Below are 8,693 nucleotides of genomic sequence, written 5' to 3'. Positions count from 1 at the left end.
AAGACATGTCCAAGACGATGCTAGATGCAAGTGCTGGAGGTTCTATTGCTTTGAAAAACCCAGCTGAAGCTGTCAAAATCATTAACCAAATGGCGCTCAACACAAGAAAATCTTCTCACAATCGGAATTCTAATCAAAGGAAAGCCGGTATTCTTGAGCTTGAAGCAAATGATGCGGTCTTAGCTCAAAATAAGCTTCTCACTTAACAATTAGAAGCTATGCAAAAGGAGATGAAAGCTATGCCTAAACAAATTCTTGAATCTCTCAAGCAAGAAGGAGGAACCGCTCAAGTCTTTACTTGTGGACTTTGTACGGGGGATCATCCCACCGGCTATTGTCCCGAGCCCGGTTCTTTTGAAGGGGAAGAGGTCAACTATGTGGGAAACCAACAAAGGCCTAACCAATCACAACAAGCCGGAACCTCACAACAAAATCCGGGTACTTCCAACTTCCAAGGAAGGTATCCGGCCAACTAAAACCAACAAAGACCTTGGAGAACACCGTACAATAATAACTATCAATATCCACCATCAAACTACTACCAACAACCTTACCAACAACCATTCAATAATCAATACCAAAATCCACCACCAAATAACCCCCAACAACCGAATAATTCCCAAAGCACCGAGGAGGTCTTGAAACAATTCATGCAAGTGTCCATGGCTAACCAGAAAAACACCGACGCGTCCATCAAAGGCCTTGAAACGCAAGTTGGTCAGTTAGCTCAACAAATGGCTCAAGGTCCTCCGCAAGGTGGAGCTTTCACCGCTAACACTCAACCAAATCCTAAGGAGCACAACAAGGCATAGCAGTCAAAAGCTATAGCTACAAGGAGTGGGAGAGTAGTAGGTATAGGGGTAGGTGATGATATTGTTGTTGAAGAAAAGGATGATGAAGTTGTCAATAAGGAGGACAAAGAGGAGTTCGAGGAGGATAGTGTAGAGATAGAGGAGGAAGTGTATATAAAGAATAAAGAAGCATTAGTTGAAAAAGAAAAAAATCAAAAAAGAGATCTAGAGTTACAAGAGGAGATGGAGAGGAAGAATAAAGATGTGGGGAGAGATAAAGGGAAGAAACAAGTAGTTGAGAAGCAAGTGGTGGCTCAACGCTTACCATACCCACATGCTCCATCGAAGAAAGACAAAGAGCGGCAATACGCAAGGTTTCTTGAACTCTTCAAGAAGTTGCAAATTGATATACCATTCTCGGAAGCCTTGGAGCAAATGCCGGTCTATGCAAAGTTCATGAAAGATATCCTTTCCAAGAAAAGAAGAATCAACGATGAAGAGACGATCCAAATCGATGCCAATTGTAGTGCTATTATTCAAAGAACAATGCCAAAGAAAGAGCAAGATCCGGGAAGAGTCACTCTACCGGTAGCTATTGGCACAACACATGTAGGTAAAGCACTACTTGATCTTGGATCAAGCATCAATCTCATGCCTTTGTCCGTTGCCAAAAGAGTTGGTGACCTTTGTATAAAGCGGACTTGGATGATGTTGCAATTGGCCGACAAATCCTTTGCAAAACCACTAGGTATGGCCGAAGATGTTCTTGTAAAAGTGGACAAATTTATTTTTCCGGCTGATTTTGTGGTTATGGATGTCGAAGAAGATGAGGATGTGCCTATCTTAATGGGAAGGAATTTCATGCAAACGGCTCGGATGATGATTGATCTTGATGATAATATCATGAAGGTCAAGGTAAATGATGAAGAGGTTACCTTCAACATCCGAGAAGCTTTGAAGTACTCGAAAGACAAGGGTGCATGTTTCAAAATGGATGCAACCGAAGAAGTCATCTTGACTACTCGGAAGCAAATGCACAATAGAACACCCCTTGAGAGTGCTTTGGTGGACGCACTCAATGCTATTGATGAAGACGAAGCAAGTGCCATTGAAGAGTGTTTAAAGGAGCTAGATTCCTTGAAGGAGGTTCTTCCTAATCAAGCCATACTTGAAGATTTGAAAGAAGAATCCAAGGAAGAAGCCAAAGTTGATGACACCAAGGTAGAATTAAAAGTTTTACCATCTAATTTGAAATATGTTTTTCTTGAGAAAGATGGTACAAAACCGGTGATCATTAGTAGCTCCTTGTCCATCGATGAAGAAACAAAGTTGGTAGAGGTTCTCAAGGCCAACAAGGAAGCAATAGGGTGGAAGCTATCCGACTTGAAAGGGATAAGTCTATCTTATTGTATGCACAAGATCATGATGGAAGAAAACTTTAAACCGGTAGCACAACCGCAACGCCTCTTGAATCCAAACATGAAAGAGGTGGTGCGAAAGGAAGTAGTGAAGTTGCTTGAAGCCGGCATGATCTATCCTATCTCGGATAGTGCTTGGGTAAGCCCGGTTCAAGTAGTTCCCAAGAAAGGAGGAATGACGGTGATCACTAATGATAAAGATGAGTTGATCCCAACTAGAACCGTCACCGGATGGAGGATGTGTATAGATTATAGAAGACTCAATCAAGCAACAAGGAAGGATCACTTTCCCTTGCCCTTCATGGACCAAATGCTTGAAAGACTCTCCGGTCAATCCTTTTATTGCTTCCTAGATGGTTACTCCGGTTACAATCAAATCGCCATGAACCCAGATGATCACGAGAAGACGGCTTTCACTTGCCCCTTTGGTATTTTTGCTTATCGAAGAATGCCATTTGGCTTGTGTAATGCACCCGCAACTTTTCAACGGTGTGTTCAAGCAATCTTCTCCAAACTTATTGGAAAATGCATGGAGGTGTTCATGGATGATTTCTCAGTTTTCGGTTCGTCATTTGATACGTGTTTGAATAGCTTGGATACCGTGCTGAAGCGGTGTATTGAAACTAGCTTGGTGCTCAATTGGGAGAAATGTCACTTCATGGTTACCGAGGGTATTGTCCTTGGTCATAAGATTTCTGCTAAGGGTATCGAGGTAGACCAAGCAAAGGTCGATGTCATAGGAAAGCTTCCTCCACCGGTAAATGTCAAAGGTGTGCGGAGTTTTCTTGGTCATGCCGGTTTCTACCGGAGGTTCATCAAAGACTTCTCAAAGATTGCAAAGCCTATGAGCAACTTGCTCAACAAAGATAAGTCTTTTGTTTTTGATAATGAATGTCTTGATGCATTTGAATCTTTAAAAGAAAAGTTGACCACCGCACCAATAATCATTGCTCCTAATTGGGATTTAAATTTTGAATTAATGTGTGATGCAAGTGATTATGCTGTTGGTGCGGTCTTGGGTCAACGTAAGGACAAAATTTTTCATGCTATTCACTATGCAAGTAAGGTTTTAAATGAGGCACAAATCAATTATGCCACAACTGAAAAAGAGTTACTTGCAATAGTTTATGCAATGGAGAAATTTCGTTCTTACTTTGTAGGTTCCAAAATTGTTGTTTATACTGACCATGCAGCTATCAAGTATCTCCTTACTAAGTCCGACTCAAAGCCTAGACTCATCCGGTGGATGTTGTTGCTTCAAGAGTTTGACTTAGAGATCAAGGATAAGAAAGGCACGGAGAATCTTGTAGCTGATCACCTTTCAAGGTTGACAAACAATGAGGTAACCAAGAATGAACCGGAGGTTCGTGAAGAATTTCCAGATGAACTGTTGCTAGCAATCAATGTGAGACCGTGGTTTGCCGACATGGTGAACTACAAAGCAACCGGGTTCATTCCGGAAGATTTTGAATGGCAACAACGCAAGAAGTTCCTTCATGATGCTAACCACTTTGTGTGGGATGAGCCTTATTTGTTCAAAATTGGAGCGGACAATCTCTTGCGTAGGTGTGTGGATGATGAAGAGGCAAAGAAGATCCTATGGCAATGTCATAATTTGCCCTATGGAGGTCACTTCAACGGGGAGAGAACAGCCGCAAAGGTACTTCAATCCGGGTTCTATTGGCCAACTCTATTCAAAGATGCCAACTTACATTGCAAGCATTGTGATGAATGCCAAAGAACCGGATCAATGTCAAAAAGAAATGAGATGCCTCTACAACTCATCCTTGAAGTGGAAGTGTTCGATTGTTGGGGTATAGATTTTGTTGGCCCTTTCCCTTCATCATATTCAAATGAGTACATCTTGGTCGCTGTTGATTATGTGTCAAAGTGGGTGGAAGCCGTAGCATCGCCTAAAGCCGATAGCAAGACGGTGGTGAAGTTCCTAAAGAAGAATATTTTCACCCGGTTTGGTACACCAAGAGTGCTTATTAGTGATGGAGGATCACACTTTTGCAACGCACAACTTGCCAAGGCCCTAGATCATTATGGAGTCAAGCACAAAGTAGCATCACCGTATCATCCGCAAACGAATGGACAAGCCGAAGTTTCTAACCGGGAGGTCAAACGCATACTTGAGAAGACGGTCTCTACATCTCGGAAGGATTGGTCGGCTAAACTTGATGAAGCTTTGTGGGCATATAGGACTGCATACAAGTCTCCTATAGGCCTCACTCCTTTCCAAATGGTTTATGGCAAATCTTGTCACTTACCGGTCGAGCTCGAACATAAAGCCTTTTGGGCATTGAAGTTCCTAAACTTCGATCAAGAGAAAGCCGGTGAAAGAAGAAAAGTTCAAATGCATGAGCTTGAAGAATTGAGAAATCAAGCTTATGAATCGTCAAAGCTCTACAAAGAAAGGACCAAGAAGTATCATGACAAGAAGATCACTCTGAGACAATTCATGCCGGGACAAATGGTATTACTTTTCAATTCAAGACTGAGGTTGTTTCCGGGCAAATTGAAGTCTAAGTGGTCCGGACCTTTCATGGTTAAAGAGGTCAAACCGTACGGAGTTGTGGAACTTGAGGACCCAGTCACCAAAGCCAACTGGACTGTTAATGGGCAAAGGCTTAAGCCCTACTTCGGTGGTGAAATTGATCGGTGTTTGACGACGATTTCACTAATCGAGCCATGATTTCTTCAAAATGCGTCAAGCTAAGGACGTAAAACAAGCTCTTGCTGGGAGGCACACCCAGTTTTGTAAGTATTTTTATGGTTATTGCATATAGTAGTAGTACATATACATTTACAGCAGAAATGAAAGACTTTGAAAAACTGATCCTGAAGCCTCACGCCAATAGCGAAATTTGCGCTATTAGCGTGAGAGCTCCAGAGAGCCACGCTATTAGCGTGAGTTTGGCGTGGGAGAAAATTTTTTTGTGGGCCCAGGGGATTAACTCCCCATAACTTCCCACAACCCACTCCTCTTATTCCTTTTACGGTTTCATTCTTCCCTTTCTCACTCTCACACACAAAAACTTCTCTCACTCACACACTAACCCTAAAAATCAAAACCCTTTTCTTTTGGGTCAATTGGTTCCAAGCATTCATCTTTGCATCATTCATTCTATTGCTTGCATCCAATCACTGCACTAACAGGTTTGATTCTCTTCCTATCTTTGTTCTTAAATTTGAAAAAAAAAACCATGCTTTTGACATGATTAGAGATGGTTAGGTTAGGGTTAGAGTTTTGATTTGTGAATAGAGATTGTTCTTTAATGATAATAGTTGGAAAAGGAACAATAATCATAACCCACATGCAACAAACATTCATCTTTTGATTTTGACCCATTTTGTAAATTTGAAAAACAAGGGTTTTGAATGATTTGTGTGCCAATGTTGTGATTCTGATTCCTTTTCATGATTCTATTGTGTTTTAGAGACATAAGATGAAACCTAGGGTTGAAATATGCTGGGTTGTGCTGAGAAATTGCAGGAACAAAGATTTTGAAAATTTGAAAATTGCAGGAACGAAGAAGTACGCTATTAGCGAAATATACGCTAATAGCGCAACTTTTCCAGAAAAATTTCGCTAATAGCGTATCCTACGCTAATAGCGAAAGTTTCCCAGAAAAATTTCGCTATTAGCGTGTCTGGCGCTATTAGCGTAGTTCTTCGTACTTGTCCAGATTTTCAAAATTTTTGATATTTTTAAATGACCAATTGTAGTTTGTGCTAATATTTTCTATGCAATATGTTGGTGTTTCCTGGTTTTGTTGCAGATGGCACCGAAAAATGTTGAAAAAACTACCGGGACTAAGCGTCCTAGAGGCAAAGGTGCCTCTTCCTCTGCTGCACCTGCAATCCCAAACCGTTTCCCCACCCCTGCCCACTCTGCCAGGTTTAAGAAGATGGCACAGTACAAAACCTGGCACGAGAAAACTTTTGACATTCATCCTAGTGGTGAGCATTCTGATATGCTCCACATTTTCACTGGTCACAAATGGACCAAACTCCTCGTGCCTGCAACCGAGATTAACACCGACCTAATCAGGGAGTTTTATTGTAATGCTGTCCCTGATGCCTCACCCGCTACCTTTGCTGAGACTTTCTCTTGGACTTCTTACGTCCGAGGAAAGCAAATCCCTTTTGATAGGGATGCAATCAATGATTTCCTTGAAAATGCTTTAAACCTTGAGCCATCTGAGGACCCCACAATGCCCACCTTGTGTACCTATGCTAAGAGAAACGCTCAAGGAAATTGGAAATATCAGCAAATTGAGCGTGATATAATGAACAAGGGTAGGCTATTTGTCAAAAATGACAAGGGAGAGATTAGGCATGCACTTACCAAGGAGATGACAGCTACTGCCCGCTTAATTTTCCAATTCCTTGTCCATAATGCCCTTCCAAGAGCCCATACTTCCGATGCCCCAAAAGCCGTTCTACCACTCATCTGGTGCATTATGAAAGAAGTGCCTGTTGATATTGCTCGCATCATTGCTAATGAGATGAAGGCTGTGGCTTTGAAAGTAGCCACTGGTGCTAAGAAGGTGGCTTTGTTCTACCCGGGTTTGATTATGGGATTGCTGAAGGCTTATGGAGTGCCTATTTCTGGACCCTATGATGAAGATATTGAAGGGGTCATCACTGACACTCATATTCGCACCTGGGAGAAAACAGAGCAAAGGGCAGCCCAATACCATTTCTCTGATGATGAAGGTGGCCCATCTGAGGCTGCTGGTTCTTTTGACTTTTCAGGTTTGCAGACCTTTATGCTGGAGCAGCAGATGCATAACCAGTACGTGAGGGACCAGAACAGCTTCTTAATGGACCAGAATGAGGCAATTTGGAGGAGCAACATGGGCATACACCAGGACCTCTACAATGCTCACATGCATCCGGGAAATGCTGAGTACCCGGTTATGACTCCTGAGCAGTACCAGGCTTATGTTCATTGGCCTGAGGGCAGGCCAAATCCTTATGTGGGGGTGGCTGATGCTGTTGATGATGAGGCGACACCTGATGATGCTGGAGTCGTGGGTGATGATGATGATGTGTACCAGGATCTTGATATGGATGATGCTGGAGAGGATGATCAGTGAACTTGAGTTTTTAGTGATGTTTTTCTTTTTGCTTTATAACTCTTCGTTTTTATTTCATGTTGGAACATCTGTTTATTTTGGTTGTATTTTGTACTCTTCAAGCACTGTGGTTTTTAGTGCTTGATTTGTTACTTTGTTACTTTGTTACTTTGTTACTTTATATTTGGTTTAATAACTTAGATTTTTAGTTTAATAACTTATGCTTTGGATGAAATTTTTGTTACATCTTGCTTGTGTCTCTCAAAAGAAAATTGCTCATGAACAATAAATCTTAAAGTGCTCCATGGAGCCATGTTTGAGCAAAAGCAGGTGAGTGATAATGATATTACTTGTGATAAAGCGTAAGGCCAAGGTATTGGTTTTCTTTTATTCTAGGTTTTTAATAAGAATTTGAAACTTGTACTTTGCACAAAATATATATCATTTAATTCTTTTCATAGACATAAATATTTTTGAACCACTTAGTACTTAACATAAATGTGAGGTAGCTTTAATCTGTTGTATATATGCTGGAGACCAATAATCACCGTCTAACTTGTTTTAGTTATGTTAAATCTGATAATTATTTTGAATTGTTTGAAAGCATGGAAAGGATCAAGGCACTTTTTGAATTGAGAGTAGCCTACTTGACCACATAAAGCCTACCTGTGAGAAGAGCGAGTATCTGATACCCCAATCCGAGCCTAATGAATCAAGTCCTCAAACATGAACTGTCAATATTCATAAGCACAATGCTTGTTGAATTTGCCTGAAATTTTTCAAAAATCCAGTTCATGGTTGAATCTTATAGGACTTTGATATTTTTACTTTGTTGAACCCTTAACCTTTTTGTACTTTGTCCCTTGCCTTAGGATAGGGGAACATTCAATTAGAGTTTTTGTTGTATTCAAGTTGGGGAGAAAAAGGAGGCATTATATGTTAAGTTCTGGTGAAGTTGTAAAATAACCTGACAACATTGAATCAAAGAAAAAAATTGTACATTTGAAAAAGAATAGAAAAGAAAAGAAAAAGAAAGAGAAAAATCAAAAATAGAATAAGTTGTCAAGGTTATAAGTTTGATTGTTAATCACCAAAGGTTTTAATTCTTGGTAGGGAAGTATATGGATTTCAAGTTGTGATACAAAAAAAAAATGTTCCTCTTTGATAGGCTTTCTGATCAATTGCCCCACATATGACATTTCTTTTGTAGCCCGGCCAAGTTATAACCCTTGCTAGACCTTTTGATCCATGCTTTTATGCTTTTTGAGACGATATTTGGATGGACACCTAACTTAAATAGGATGTTAGCATGATTGTTGGATGTGTGTTCATTACCTCATTCATTGTTAACATTATATTGCATTTACTTTCAAAGAAGTGTGTTAGGTGTGGTTCAT

Source organism: Medicago sativa, chromosome 5 (genome assembly GCF_051527215.1).
Source record: "Medicago sativa cultivar Bolivia chromosome 5, Bolivia_mono, whole genome shotgun sequence".
NCBI lineage: Eukaryota > Viridiplantae > Streptophyta > Magnoliopsida > Fabales > Fabaceae > Medicago > Medicago sativa.
This window is presented reverse-complemented; position numbering follows the sequence as displayed.